We start from the raw sequence: 17,741 nt of genomic DNA, 5'->3' as shown, positions 1-17,741 counted from the left end.
GAAAGACCTTAAGAAAATCATATAAGAAAGCTAAAAAATGGGAAACCCCAATTGTATGTTATAAATGCAATAAGGTGGGTCACATAGCAAAAAATTGTTGGGTTAAGAAAAAGATTTCTACCCTTAATATTGATGATAAAACCAAAGATGAGCTATATAAAATACTTCTTACAGATAATAAATCAGATAGCTCTAGTTCATCTTCTGAGGATGAAATAAAAATAATGGATGAAGATTCATATTTATCTGAGTCTTCTAATACTTCTAGTTCAGAATGTGAACCATGTTCCCAGAATAAACCATGTTTAAAAGAAGAAAATGATCTTTACAATTTAATATCCCAATTTGAAGATCATAAGATTAATATGTTAGAATCTCATCACTGGGTTGAAATTTTACAAAAAATTAAAGATCCAGAAATTAGGTCAAAAATTCTTGATCTTATGGGTGAAGCACCTAGTAGTTCTAATAGTTCATTTAAACCCCAGAATGATGACAAGGAACCTTATACTATGAATGAACTTTTTAAAGCAATAAAACAAAAGAAATTAGGTTCTAAACCTACATCTTTGCAAGATGTTCTTAAAGAAATAGAAGACCTTAAATCAGAAATAAAGAATATTCGTGGAGAAACAAAAAGCCAGGATATAAGAATATCTAATCTTGAAATGTTACAAGTCCTTAATCAAGATAAAGATTTAAGAAATAATTTAGAAAATATTGTGGAAAATAATGAAGCTATAGAAAAAGGAGAAGAATCTCCAAAAAAATTACCAACTAATTTCTACAAGAACTAATTCAGAATTTTTACAGACGATTGAATCTGTTATTCACCAAAAATGGTATATAAAGATTAATTTAAAAATTAACAATCATTTTGAAAATAATTTAATTGCTCTTGTAGACAGCGGAGCTGATTTAAATGTGATTCAAGAAGGATTAATACCTACCAAATATTTTGAAAAAACCTCTCATACTCTATCTCATGCGGGAGGAGAAAAGTTAAATATTGAATTTAAAATCCCTAAGGCATACATTTGTGTGGATAAAAAATGCATTGCTTCATCTTTTCTATTAGTAAAAGATAAATTAACCACTCCAGTTATACTAGGAACTCCTTTTATTAATCAACTTTATCCCATAACTCATGTGGATAATGAAAAAATTATTGCTACTTACAAAGGAGATTCTATTACTTTTAAATTTATTACCAAACCTATTACTAAGGTTTTACATCAAATTTATGACCATTTAATAAATAAGGAAAAACAATTAAACTTTCTAAAACAAGAAGTTACAATGTTAACTCTTGATGAAAAATTACAAAATCCTAAATTACAAAGTAAAATTACTTTAATAAATAATACTTTTGCTAATACAATATGTGGAGATCATCCCTCTGTATTTTGGGACAGGAAGAAGTATGTAGTAACTCTTCCATATGAAACAGACTTTGATGAGAAAAACATTCCAACTAAGGCAAGGCCCTGTCAAATGAATTCGGAATATTTGGCCTTATGCCAAAAAGAAATAGCTTCTTTATTAGATAAAAAATTAATTACAAAGATCCAAGTCACCATGGTCATGTACGGCTTTTTATGTTAATAAACATACAGAGCAAGAAAGGGGTGTCCCCAGGCTTGTAATTAATTATAAACCTTTAAACAAGGTGTTAAAATGGATTAGGTATCCAATACCTAATAAAAAAGATTTATTGGACAGACTATATGATTCTGTGGTATTTTCCAAATTTGATTTAAAATCTGGTTATTGGCAAATACAAATACATCCAGATGATAGGTATAAAACAGCTTTTAATGTCCCATTTGGACAATATGAATGGAATGTCATGCCATTTGGTTTAAAAAACGCTCCTTCTGAATTCCAGAAAATTATGAATGAAATCTTTAATGATTATGTAGACTTTATTATTGTTTACATTGATGATATATTAGTTTTTTCTAAAACTATTGAAATGCATTTTAAGCATTTAGATATTTTCCAAAAAATTATTATTAGAAATGGATTAGTAATTTCTAAACCAAAGATGTCACTTTTCCAAACCAAGATAAGATTTCTTGGTCATAACATAGAAAAAGGAAGTATAATTCCTATTAACAGAAGTATTGAATTTGGATCAAAGTTTCCAGATGAAATATTAGATAAGACTCAGTTACAAAGATTTCTAGGAAGTCTTAATTATATATCTCCTTATTATAAAAATATTGCTGAAGATACAGCTATTTTATATGATAGATTAAAAAAGAATGCAACTCCTTGGACAGAGGACCATACAAATATTGTTAGAAAAATCAAAGCTAAAGTTATATCTTTACCTTGTTTATCTTTAGCCAATCCCCATTGGGAAAAAATTGTGGAAACAGATGCCTCAGATAAAGGGTATGGTGGTATATTAAAACAAATAGAACCAGTTACTAAAAAAGAACTCCTTGTGCGATTTTATTCAGGTAAATGGAATAAAGCTCAAGGTAATTATGCTACCATAGCTAAAGAAGTATTAGCTATTGTTAAATGTATCTTAAAATTTCAAGATGACCTATATAATAAACCTTTTATAGTAAAGACTGACTGCAAAGCAGCTAAATATATGTTTACAAAACATTTTAAACATGATGTGTCAAAACAAATGTTTGCAAGATGGCAATCTCATTTGGCACCTTTTGATTTCCAAATTATTTATAAAAAAGGTGAAGATAATCACCTTCCTGATTTTTTAACTAGAGAATATTTATGATGTATAATTTGCAAAAAGAAAGGTATCAATATTTTTTGCACAAGATAAAACCTATAATCAACATTACTTACCACCATTATTTACAAAGAATTCGACGACAGACAATCATAAGTTATCAATGGCGCTTTTTAAGGCCAAGGCCTAGTTTTAAACAATCTTTAAGAAAAAGGCTTTCAGCCTATTATTTGGACTGTAAATATAGTACTTTAGAACTATATCGTTTACAAAGTAATGAAATCCTTGATATAGAAGGATATATATATAATTAAAACTGTCATATACTTTTAATTATGGTTGTTTATCATTCTTATGCAGGAATACTTCGTATGGAATTATCCTCTTATAGAGGAAGAGGAACCTCTTCCAGAGGAAGAGGCAGAGGAACCTCTGTTAGAGGTAGAGGACGGGGACAAGGACCTAACATCCTTGTTCAATATGGTAATCAAAGGTTGGTTGCAATGGAAACCAACAGATCAGAAGTAATAAGGAGACCGGATATACCCGGAAGTTCTTCCTCGTACTCATCAGCAGTACAAACTATTATTAAAAAAGAGGATGATATGATCCTTAATGATAAAGAAGAAAGAGTTATACTCTTTCTGAATGAATCTGATAAAGAATGGGAAACAAATCCCTGGTATCTGCGAAAGAGATATCTTGGTAAACTGGGTTATACCCAGGAAACATATAAGTACAGACTCTTCTATGAAGAGATTCTTAAAAATAATGACTGTACTTTTAAACATTTTTATACAGGAGAATCGATTAAGTTCTCAAAAATTATTATTGGGAAAATACATCCCATAAATGAATGGGGAATATCCCCCATGGAAGAAAAACCGATTATGGTTAATGATGTCCATATGAAATATAACTACTGGGATTATATCCAGGCCTTTGATAAAGCATTATTATATGAAAATGAGTTTCAAACTCATACATGGTTTATTAAAATCAATGTGGACAATATGAATGTCCCCTCATGGTTTATTAAATGGTGGAATTTTTATGGCACCACCCCTGCAATTCTTCCAGAACTCTTTAAAGAGTATTTTGAAAAATGGCAAGGGCTTAAGCCCTCTGGTCAGGACTATATTCCTGAGGATTTAAAATTTTTTATGGAATTTTCCATTCCATGGATATGGGGAGCAGTTCCTACCACGGGTTATACCCAAGATCTATTCTGTCTTAAAAATAGGTCTTATTCCAAATTTTGGAAGACAATGATGGAGGTTGATGCAAAAGGAGAACTTAACTCCATTATTACAATTAATTTGTTAAAAAGTAAGTTAACTTCTTACTTAGAAGATAAGGAAAAGGCTGATAAAAGCCGAAGAGGAAAGAAAATTGATGCTGTCATCAATTTATGGGCGGAAGAAGATTCCCTAGATGTTGAGGATATGAGCGAAGAGGAGATTAGGACGGCTCAAAAGCCTACCGTAAAGCCTTAGCAAAAACTCTTAAGAAGAAAAGAGACGAGGAAGCCTCTACTTCTGATATGTCAATGGCTTCATTACACAGCCAAACCTCATACAGCAATTTGATGCAGGATGCTCAGGATCCGGATGATGATATCCCACTCAGCAATGAGGATAAGAAAGCAGCAGAATGGTTGAAAAATAGGATAAACTAATAGAAGAAGGACAGATGTCCAATACTATTTAAATTATTCAGTCTTATCTTTTATAAAGATAAAGTTGCTTTTGTAAAAGCAGCAATTATGCTGTCGGTCATGACGTAAGTGCTTACGCACTCTTAGTTGTCTTTTGTTTTTCCTCTGCTTATATAAAGAGGACTTGTATCATAGTTGAAGGCATCAGGTTTTCTACTGCCTTCTCTCTCTCTCTCTCCTTGTAAAAATTCTCTCAAGTAATTAAATAAACTTTCTTCTACTGAGCACAACCTTAAGTTTGTAAGTATTTTCTTTTATCTTTTTATTTTTCTAATTTTAATTAAAATTTTGAGTTTAAGGATGAGCCTTATAGGCTAAATCCTTTATGTTGAACTATGACTAGCTAAAAGAATTAATTAATGTTCTTCCTGGTGATTATACTTTTGGTGATGATAATACTTGAAACAATATTACTCTTCATACCCTTTTAAGATCTGGCTGATAGTTTAAACTTTTTCTGGTTATTGTAAGCTCATAGGACCGTCCTGTTTACCCGTGTTAGCCTGGGATTGGCGTTTTGGGTGTTTGGAGTGGTCATTGAGTATATAATAATCTTCCTGTTTTGTAAAATCTATCTGGCTGGATGAACAGTGTATGAACAGTACCGTCGTGTCATGTGTCACCGTCCCCTTGTGGTATATATATATATATATATATATATATATATATATATATATATATATAGAGAGAGAGAGAGAGAGAGAGTCGGGATCCGGTGAGAACTACTAAATATTTGAGGATTGAGTAAAGAATAGAATATCGCGCATTATGCTAAACAATATCACTCGCAAAATAAGGTAACAAAACAAGACGATTATCTGTTCAAAATTCATAACCGCGCGATAGTTTTTTGACTTTTCAAATTCTCTCTCTAAAAGTTGAAAAAACAACCAAGAAACTCTCAATTATTTTGGAGAATCACTAACAATTTACGAAGAAATACTAATCATTCTTCAATACAAATGCGTTTTGAGCAGAAATCAGGTACAATTTCTGCGTTAATTCTCTCGAATACTTGAATTTTAGTGAAATATTTGTTAAAAGCATGTATTTATGAAGTTGTTAAGTTAAGTATGAAAATTATTGCCAAACTTTATTAATCCCCAATAAGTTTCATATAATTGTACAAATTCATAGTTGTTAATTACATATTTTTCTGTTGCAGTTGTTAATTCTATGTTTTTCTGTTTAAATCTCCTAAATTAGGGTTTATAATTTTTCGATTATGAAATTTAGGCGTTGATAGTGTTCGAACTTCAAAATTAGGGGTTCGTATTGTTTTAATCTAGTAAATTAGGTTTTAACCTATTCAATTGCGAAATTTACGTTTCAACACTATTCGATTGTGAAATTGAAGTTCAACATTGTTTATTTGTGAAAAATTAGGGTTAAAAATTGTTTAATTGCTCCCTCTCAACTTGAAAAGATTCAAAATTCTGTATTTGTAAAAATTATGGTTTCAAATAGTTTGAATCGCGAAAATTAGGGTTAAACGTTTGTTAAATGTGCACAATTACAGTTTTATATTACTGAATTAAATTAGTTTGACAATGCGGTCCATGAATTGATGGTTTATGTTCAGTACAATGAGTAATAATGATTTATCTAATGGCTATGATAAAGAAAAACTTGTAATACTGTTATTTGTGTGCTGTTATATTGAATGTGGAGATTAGTGGTACTCAATCTTCATGGATTTTTATTAGTTGTAATATTGATAGTGTTTAACAGAAATACAAAAAAATGTATACTCCTTTAAAAATACTTATAACCAGTGACATACAATAGTGATGTTGTTTTGAATAAGGTGTAAAATTATTTCTGATGAGGTGAGATATTGATTCAGCAGAATGGACTTGGCAGCTTCCAAAAAACCTGAGAAAACATTTGGCAGAAAGAGGCCATCAACAAATGATGAGGTTGAACAACCACCAACCAAAAGGTCAAAGGCTGCTAATAAAAATAAAAGTAAAGACGACGAAATGGTGATATAAGATGAAGTTGTAGAGCAGCCTGTCCTCAAAGAAAAAAAAGGACAACCATCAACAAAGAAATCAAAGTCTGCTAATAAAAATAAAAGCAAAGAAGACGAAATGGTGATATAAGATGCAGTGGTAGAGCTGCCTAAGGTAAAAAAAAAAAAAAGCGACAACCATTTCAGACTAAGTGTAGGCCACTAAAGTTGGTTGAGTTGATTAGCAACTTAATTGAAGAACAAAAAAGGGTTGTTTCTGATATTGAGCTTGGTGGATTGTTGGAGTTAAAACTAACAAAAATTCCACATGGAATTCTAAAGTTGCTTCTGAAGGCATTTGACTACACATGCAACATGTTCAAAATAAAATAGTTTGATTTTCTGTTGACAAAAGACGATGTGCATGACGTATTTCAACTTCCTCGAGAAGGTGTTAAAGTGGACGTTTCTCACATGGAAAATACCACTACTGTGACGGACACTAAGCTGAAAAATGCATGGAGGGCGAAGTTTGAATTGAAGAGTTCTTCCGCTCCAATTATGGTCAAGGATGTGCATACCAAATTGATGGAATGTAATGATGCTGGAGATGAATAAAAAATGTTCGTAATTTACAACATGTCTATTTTCCTAGCACCGTCTTCAAATAAATCGCTTGACTTGAAACATGTAAAGGCTGTTGAGCATGTGACAAGGATAAGCCAATTTGATTGGTGTGAATACGTATTTGACGAAATGGTTAAGAGTATTAAGGTGTTTAAAGAAGGTGCAAAGTCAGCTGTTAGCGTAGGCATAATAGTTCTTATGCTAGCGTATATGCATAGGTTTGATTTTAAGGGCGATGTTTTTCCACACACTTTACCACTCATCCAACATTGGGACGATAAAAAATTGTCAAAAAGAGTGGATGATGAGAAGAAACTGGATCTTTGGGGAATGCTCCAATATCAAAGATTTAGTACCCCATCTGCCAGTAAATACAAGACCCTAAAAAAAACTCATATGCTTCAGAAGGACAAGAGATAAGACTTACGCAGGCGTCTGATCATGAAGCTTACGCTGAAGCTGAAGTGGAAACAAAAGAGGGGTACATGATGGTGAAGTTGCCTAGTGGTGTTGAAATTGATAAACAGATTAGAGCATGGGCAATGGATGTAAGCACTACTAAAAATATTTGCTATCTGTTAATTATTTTATCTATGATATTGTTAAGTAAATTGTGTGATATTGTTCATTGTTAGTTGTGATATAGTTTTTAAAAGCAAATAATATTGATTTAAAAATTGTTGTGATATTGATTAAAAGATTGTTGTGATATTGTTTCTGCCATTGTGTGATATAGTTTTTAGTATGCTCTGATATTGTTCTGATATTAATATTGAATAACCTAATTATTGTTTGACATGTCCTTATGATCACATATCAAAGAGTCTATCTTAGTGTTTAATATATTTATTTTTTAATTTGGCAGAGTGCTCATGAAATTATCTACGTATGAAGAGGGACAATGAATTGTTCATTGGTAGGTACGTACATAACATGAGAAAGCTCATCACTATGAAAGCAAAAAATCCAATGGGTGACCCAACTACATCTACACAAGCTGGTGCCAAGGTAGATGGTGCTGAAGATGATCCTATAGAACATGCTGCTGATGAAGAAGAGGTTGATAATCCTGAAAATAGAACATCAGAGGCTCAAACGCTGCCTTTCATGAAAGATCTTGGCTATCATAACTTAATGGACATGTTGATAGCGAGGTCATATGAAATGGAGAAAGCAAAATAAGGGCAACCATCATTTGATGTATGGAGTGAAATGTTGAAAGTGCATTATAAAGAATTGCACATGAAATATGGTGGATGGACGGATAAAGATCTTCAGAACATTGATGATGAGTTGGGATGCAATGACGAATAGCAAGATGATGATATTAATGATATTACGAACTTGGGCAGTGGTGATGATAAAGACCAAGATGATGGGCTGGATGATGAGATGAATTCAAATTTGAATGATGTTAATATTGGTGTAGGAGTAAGAAGTGCCGTTGCGGAGGAATTCAATGAAGAGTTGAATCGTGATACACTTAATCAAAAGGGCATTGAAATAGAGAATGAAAAAATGAATGAGGAGACAGATGTGTTGACTCAGCTTGATGAAGGTGTATTCAATATTGGTTTAGGAGGAACCAAGGCTGTTGAGGAGGTTAACACCGATACACCAACTGAGGGCATTGAAAAACAGGTTCAGAAAATGAATGAGGACGCTGGAAAAAAGCATGAGGATATAACAAATGTTGACAACGTACCGAATGTTGAGGAGCGAATTGAAAAACATGTTGATAAAAATGTTGACAACGTACCAAATGTTGAGGAACGAATTGAAAAAGATGTTGAGAAAATGAATGTGCATAGCATTGATGGAGAGGCTGAAAAAGGTAATGGGAATATAAATGTATCAGATATGGCTGAAATTGATAAGGACTTGGATACTAAGAAACCAAACACAGAAGGCAGTGGAAAAGAGGCCTGGGAAAGGAATGATGATAAAAGTCTGGAGAGTCATTTGAAGAAGGTTGTAACAAATGTTCAGTTGAAAACAACGGGAACGAGGAGCATCAATGACTATTTATTGCACACACACAAAGAAAACATGAACAAAGTACCCGACTCAGCAGATATGGTACCTCATAACTTGGGGTGTACTTTGAACTGTGGTTTGCCAGACAAGGATGCTCAACTTGCAGTACGTCAATTCTGACCATCAATAAGGAGCGTATCACAACAGTTTAATGCATTTAATAACGACACATAGATTACCGTTTTTAAAATATTGGCGGAAACCTAGACCGTGCTAATAAGAATAACGGTTTCCATCGAAAACCGTTCTTATTATAATGTGACAACGGTTGTTTCACAAACCGTTATAAAAAACGTTTTAAAGGTTTCCAAAAACTCGTTATAGAATCACCCTTATCAACGATTGTTAGACAACCGTTACCAGTTTAAGAAAACGGCGTTTCGAAAACCGTTACTAAATTAACATCAGCAACGGTTTTTGGTACCCGTTGTTATGTTATAGCTATGGGTTTCTTGTAACCATTATCATTTTATATTATGAAAGAACGGTTCCCCTCTACCCATTGTTATTTATCGTTTACGGGTTAAAAATAACCATTATATACTTTTTTCAATGTTTAATATTTAACCGATGCATGTATGTTAAATAATGAACCATTGCATGCATTGTTTTGTTTGACCATTATTACTATCCGTCCATTATTATATTCACACATGCATACATATTTTCCAATAAGTATCACTTATAATGTGATCAATTAACCATATTCACCATATCAAAGTTCAATTAATCATAGCTTATAATTTAATTAAAAATATTACACTTCGATCACCATGCCGTCGTCGTCTTCTACACCCACCGAATCACAATCAAATACCCGCTATGTACATCATATTACCTGTATTATAAAAAACCTTCCAATCAAATATGATGACAATAGTAAGGCTTTTTCGAGAAGTTTTACTTGGATGAGAGATATGCTTCGTCAAGGTGGTTATACGAATGTTAAGAAGGTCCACCCAGCTTGGACTAAAGTTCATGGTTTTCTTGGTTACGCAATGATCGAGTTTGAAGGTTTTGGGAAGAAGCTCGAATCTTTTCGTCAAGCGAGAAAACTCCACACAAGATACGAGGATCATGATGCTGGGAAGAAAAATTATTATACGGATGATGTGTTACAAGCGCAATATTTATGGATTGCAACCGATTGTGACATTAATCTATTAAGAACATATCAGCACTATATTGACACTGTGCCTCGTTCATGGGAGGCAGAACAAGTGCCTCCTAATAAACCACATATTGAATTCCCAATATTTATTTCAATCGCAGGGGAATTAGAATATGATTAGGTTGATTAATTGTTATTATTATTATTATTATTATTATTATTATTATTATTATTATTATTATTATTATTATTATTATTATTATTATTATTATTATTATTATTATTATTATTATTATTATTATTATTATTATTATTATTATTATTATTATTATTATTATTATTATTATTATTATTATTATTATTATTATTATTATTATTATTATTATTATTATTATTATTATTATTATTATTATTATTCTAATTAATGTTGTTAAAACCGCGAGTCTTTTAATTTCTTTTTATGTATGTATTTTTCTTGAATATATGCGTGGTAGTGTATTTTATTTTCTAATTATTTATTGCAAGTTACGTAGGTTTAAAATATTTGTTAATAAGTCAACTTTTACATTAAATTAATTAGGTAATTAATGTTTAGGAAATAATTACCAACGGTTTTGAAAAAAATTATAAATTTGACTATAAATGTTAAAGCATCTTTTACTAACATCCATTAATCAAATCACAATATTTCATCCCCATTACACAAATTTGAAACAACATGGCAATGAACCCTAATTTTATCAACAATGAAGAATGGCTTACACAAGCAATTGCAGATGATGGGAAGGTTCTCGTCGGGCTTCCCGCCGATCAACACCCATTATTCAAAGCATCCCTTGAACATCAACAGAATTATTGGATTAAGTGGCGTGAAGCAGTCCGGCTTGTCAACCAAGCCTCATCATCATCATCATCATCATCATCATCTGCATACCCTCATCGGCCTATTACTCGCAACTTGGCTGCAGCCAGAGATATGTTGAGTTGTACTCTTCCAACCTTATCTCCACATGCAAGTCGTGTCCTTGCGTATATTCAATCTGTTAATGCAAAATATGAAGCCAATGACCCGGAAGTTAGCGGTATACCAGAGTGGCGTAATTGGTGGCAAGTTGAGAAGCGCTTTTTACTCTTAACTGGGGTTATTCCAGCTTATTATACATCTTTTGATTCTTGATAAATGCTGTAATGTATTTGGTTTAAAATTAAATGAAATGATCATTTTGAAAGTGTTGAGTTATGCTTGTTTGATTTGCTTCCATTTTTTGAACTCCATAGATCAGTCAGTAATCAAGATCAAGATTGTTGCTACATAATACTCATCAATAACGGTTCACCTACAACCGTTGTAAATTTGTTCATTAACAATGGTTCACCTACAACCATTGTCAATCGTGACGTTCTAACTTCAACGTGGACCGTTTATTAATTGTTCGACCATACGACTCAATATATTAAAAAAATAAATACATGTAACATATGACCATACGACTCAATATATTAAAAAAAATTAATTGTTTGCATTATTGGTGGGTTTGAATCAACGTTGCATTATTGGTGGGTGATTCTATAAATTTAATTTTGTTCCAAAATTATGGTCGTTAACCAAGGTATAAATATTATGAGTCCATAGGTGCAGAGGGATCGTGAGTTGTCATAAGAAGCAGAAAATAAAAGATTAAGGGAAATGCGTCATCAACCGAGCTATATTGAAAGCGAGAAGAAAATGGATGCGTTACGAGAAAGGTTAAAGGAACAATGTCCTTTCCATTTTATTAAGTTCCCCCCTAAACATATAATTCTTGAAGGTACAATTGAGAATTCATCGGTTTTCGAAGTTGGTTCTTCTGAGGATTTGATGGTGTGGTATATATTACCCAGATGCGATTGGTATGTATCTACCATGAGTGAAGCAACAAAAGCTTCGCGTCAATGGTGGTTTAGGTCATCAAAATTGATGTGGGATTTGGAGGAAAAGACCAGAGTTCAAGTAGACTCCTACACCATCATTAATGGGAAGAGATATTGTCCATGACGTAGTGTATTTTGGGTCATTTGATTAATGTATGTTTATTAATTGCTCATTGGGTTGTATTTAGGAAATTAATTGAGGAAAGAAGTTTTTAATATATGCATTAATTACATTGGGTTGTGTATAATTTAGTCTTAAATTTCCATTTTCCCCCACTCGCTATCCCAGTTGCCTTATTGTGAGAGGAGCAATATCCGTCACAAGCTTGTGGCGGATCACAAATTCTCATTTGTGACGGACATATCCGTCACAAGCTTGTGACGGGTCAAATATTATCCACTTGAGTAGGTAAAGACAAACACTTTGTGATTCCCTTGACTTATCTTATCTACACAAGTGGGAGATACTTGACCCGTCATAAGCTTGTGACGGATAATGTCCGTCACAATCAAGACGCTTTGTACTAACTTAATACAGAGTACCAAATATGGAAGGTGCTTTTTTTTTGCGGGAAAAACTCGACACAATGAAAGATAAATGACAATGGTTACACACCAACCGATGTATTATAATGAAAACAATTACGGGTTTATAGTCAGCCGTTGTCATATTGCAAAATACAGAAGACAGTTTCGCTTAACCCGTGTTTATTAGTTTCAATTAATTAATTCTTCAACCAACACACATGCAAACCTTCTCCTCGCTCACTTAAAACCCTCGAACACTGAGTTTCCCTAGAACCACTAGTATTCTCCATCGCCGTCGCCCTCGTCGTCGTCGCCATCCCCATTGCCTCTGTCGTCCCCTCCGCCATCGCCATACCGGGGCCGGCTTCTCCTCTTTGAAGAAGTAATAATAAACCCTACTCCTTCGTCTCATGAACTTAATGTCTTTATTTTCTTTTTTAGTTTTGATATTATCCCCTAATTATCTTAGGTTTATTGTGTGTTCAACAACACCTATAATTTTAAGTATATTGTGTGTTAAACAACACCTATATTTTTAGGTATACTATGTGATCATTTATTTGAGACGGTGCTCCTGATATGTCGACTTAATGCTTAAAGTTAGTAGTTTATTAATTTCTGGTTTAGATATGGGTGTAAAGGGGAAAAGAAAAGATGGGAAAAAGTCAAACGAAGAAGATTCAGGTAATGAGAATAATTTGGAATCGGATACTGGGCGAAGGATCCATAGGGTTTCCCTAGAAGCAATAAAGAGAGACAAACCTAATAAACTTGAATGGGATAAATTAACGGGGCTGCCAGATGGTATCTTTGCTGCAAAAGTCGTGAGTTGAATTGGTTATTGTGTAAGAGAGTATGTGCCTCTCGGTTTGCTGCGTATCAATCAGTTGATTAAAGACCAGAAGGAAAAGCTATGGGGGAGAATAAAGATATGTATATACAATAATAAATGCAGTAAGATGAAATTATCTTAGTATTCAATATGTGCTATTAGTCGAAACTAACCAAATATGCTCACCATATATGCAGGCAGCTTACACTGTCCCCCAAGAACATAATGGTTACGTTAAAAAAAAAGAAAGGGGAATCCTTCAGAGCATGGAAGTTAAAGGTTGCTCGGAACCTCTTGTTCAACAAGAAGACCGGGGAGATAAAAAAGAAACCACCAACGAAGAAGTATTGGTATGTCAGCCCGCAAGATTGGTATAACTTTATTGCTTATAGGCAGTCTGACAAGTTTAAGGTAATTTATCTGCGACTCATTGGGATCACTTTATTAGTATTCACTTAATAAGTAATGAAATATGCTTACGTTACTCGATACAATTCATTTTATGAAGACTATGAGTAAGCAGAACCTAGAGAACATTTCAAAGAAAGAGAGCGTCTTTCATTGCTCCAGAGGTGGTTATAGATGATTAAGAAGAAGCTTGTAAGTACTTAATTCTTATATTATTAGGTATTTTATACCGATGTTTTATATATATATATATATATATATATATATATATATATATACATATATATATATATACATATATATATATATACATATATATATATATATACATATATATATATATATACATATATATATATATATACATATATATATATATACATATATATACATATATAGTGTCAAGTTCTCCTAAGTCCCTTGTATCTATTGAGTCCCTAAGTCTTCATATGGGCCTTTGGATGAAGGAGATGGAGGGAGGAGATTGCATCTCAATGGAGGGCTAGGAATGAATCTATCTAATTTCCCTCCCTAATCATTCCTAAACACCTTCTAATTCTAATCCTCTCTTTTTACCCACTCCCTCTTCCCCTCACTAATCATTCAATTTCATACATTTCATTTCCTCTCATTCTCTCTCAAGAACAAAACAAAAAAAAAACCCAAACAAAATCAAAATAAAATCCCCTCATCCCCTCACTCACCACAAACCCGACACCCACCATCAACCCTCCTTCCTCCGGCGACCCCAACCCACCGCAGCCCCTCCTTCCTCCGGCGTCGTTCCCTTCCCCTTCCCCGCCACTGACCTCGCACCACCACCCACCGCACCTCCCCAACTCCTCTCCTCCATCACCATCTCACGGCCTCCACCACCGCACCACCATCACCAACAACCCAAAAATAATTAAATATGGAAAAAAAAACAATCCCACCGCACCTATAACAACCACCGTACCATTACATTTAGAAACGTCTTTTGTTGTTGTCCACCACGGCGTCGTTGTTGTCTTTTTTTTTTCTTGTTTTTTCTTGTTTTTTTTCTTTTTTCTTTTCCCTTCCTGTCTTTCTCAGTTCTACGTCTTTTTTTTTTTCTTTTCAAATTTGGGTGTTTGTATTTTGGGTGTGTTTGTTTTTCAGATCTAGTTATTTTTTTTTAATTCGTCTTGTTATATATTTTTCAGATGGGTAATTTTTTTTGCTAGATTTCATTGTTATTATTTCGGTTTTTTTCATTGTTATTATTAAAACCGTTTAGATCTTGTTTATTTCATTGTTATTATTAAAACCTCGTCTACCATTGAAATCTTGTTTATTTCGGGTTTTTTCTTTTTGATTTTTTAGTATAAATTCCGTTTTGTGAACGGTTGTATTTAAGATTTTGGTTGGTTTTTTCATTTATTTTCATCTACTTTTTATTTCGTTTTTTTATTATTTTAGATCTAGTATTCTTGGTTTTCATTTTGGTTTTTTATTATTTTAATGTTGTGGGTGTTATACTATTATTTTCTGTTACAATTCCACTTTTTTTGGTTAAAATTACCCTTATTTCTGTTATAATTACACTTTTTCCTGTTAAAATTACACTTTTTTCTATTACAATTACACTTTTTCTTGTTGGAATTACACTTTTTCTTGTTACAATTACACTTTTTCCTGTTAAAATTACACGTTTTCTTGTTGGAATTACACTTTTTCTTGTCACAATTACACTTTTTCTTCTTACAATTACATTTTGTTTTTGTTACAATTACACTTTTTATGTTAAAATTACACTCAATCCTGTTACAATTACACTTTTTTTCTGTTAAAATTACACGTTTTCTTGTTGGAATTACACTTTTTCTTGTTACAATTACACTTTTTCTTCTTACAATTACACTTTTTTCTGTTAAAATTACACTTTTTCTTGTTGGAATTACACTTTTTCTTGTTACAATTACACTTTTTCTTCTTACAATTACACTTTTTTTGTTACAATTACACTTTTTATGTTAAAATTACACTCAATTCTGTTACAATTACACTTTTTCCTGTTAAAATTACACTTTTTCTTGTTGGAATTACATTTTTTTTCTTTTAAAATTACACATTTCTACTTTAAAATTACACTTTTTTCGGTTAAAATTACACTTTTTCCTGTTAAAATTACACTTATCTCTATTAATGACTAAAGGTACACTCTTGGACTAAAGTTAGACAGACTAATTTGGACTATTTGGACAATTTGGACTAACTAATTTGGACAATTTGGACAATATGGACTAACTAATTTGGACTATTTGGACTATTTGGACGAACTAATGGAGTTTACGACTAAATTGAATACAATATTTACAACTAAATTTGGACTAAAATTATAAAATTTTGGACAAAAAATACATTTTTGGATTGAAAAGACACTATTTACGAATAATTTTGAACTAATAATACACTATTTACGACTAAATTTAGAGTAAAATTACACAATTAGAACTAAAGTTACACAATTCATTTATTTTGAGTCATTTAGATTGTGCAATTCCAATCATTGTCCACTAAAGTGTAACTTAGTAAATTGATAGTGTGTGTATCTTTTATCATTTTATGAGTGTAATTTTAGTCCAAAAAAGTGTAATTTTAGTCTACAAATGTGTAACTTTAATCCACAAATGTATAAATTTAGTCTACAAAAGTGTAATTTTAGTCCACGGAAGTGTAATTTTAGTCCATAAAAGTGTAATTTTAATCCAAATGTATAACTATAGTCCAAATTTGTGTATCTTTAGTCCAAATTGTGTAATTTTAGTCCAAATTGTATAATTTTAGTCCAAATTTCTATAACTTCAGTCCAAATTGTTCTAACTTTAGTCCAAAAGCGTAACTTTAGTCATTGAGGAGATAACCTTAGTAGAGATAAATGTAATTTTAATGAAGACAAGTGTAATTTTAAAGGAAAAAAGTCTAATTTTAACAGAAAAAAGTGTAATTTTAACGGAAAAGTGTAATTTTAACCCGAAAAAAGTGTAATTTTAACAGAAAAAAGTGTAATTTTAACGGAAAAAAGTGTACTTTTAACAGGAAAAAACTGTGATTTTAACCCAAAAAAAGTGTAATTTTAACGGAAAAAAGTGTAATTTCAACGGAAAAAAGTGTAATTTAAGCTATAAAGTAATTTTAATAGATCCTAAATCACACAATACCAAAAGAAAATTTTAAATACGAAATTTGGCAAATATATATAACAAGACGGATATTAACAAAGTGATATCAACAAGAAAAAAGTAAAAAATGAGATTTCATAACTAATAGATTTAGTACTATAATTTTAACGGGAAAAAAAAGTGTAATTTTAACACAAAAAAGTGTAATTTTAACGGAAAAAAGTGTATTTTTAACAAGGAAAAAACTGTGATTTTAACCCAAAAAAAGTGTGATTTTAACGGAAAAAAGTGTAATTTTAACGGAAAAAAGTGTAATTTTAACGAAAAAAAGTGTAATTTTATCCGATAAAGTAATTTTAATAGATCCTAAATCACACAATACCAAAAGAAAATTTTAAATATGAAATTTGACAAATATATATAACAAGACGAATATTAACAAAGTGATATCAACAAGAAAAAAAGTAAAAAATGAGATTTCATAACTAATAGATTTAGTACTAAAATCAAACTATAATTTGTAAGAATGTCAATAACCGGAAAAAAAAAAAGACCAAAACATCAAAATTGAAAAAAAAAAACGGAAATGAAAAAAAAAACGGGTCAATGAAAATTGATCTATTTTAGTAGATCTAAGATTAAAATAAAAAAAACTCACAAATTTGAAACAATATTATATAGCAAGACGATATAAGGAGAAAAAAACAACAAAAAATAAAAGAACACCCAAACATCAAGTTTTAAAAAAAAAAAAAAAAAAAAA

Source organism: Silene latifolia, chromosome Y, assembly GCF_048544455.1.
Source record: "Silene latifolia isolate original U9 population chromosome Y, ASM4854445v1, whole genome shotgun sequence".
Classification (NCBI taxonomy): domain Eukaryota; kingdom Viridiplantae; phylum Streptophyta; class Magnoliopsida; order Caryophyllales; family Caryophyllaceae; genus Silene; species Silene latifolia.
The sequence above is the reverse complement of the archived record's forward strand: the minus strand, read 5'-3'. Positions refer to the sequence as shown.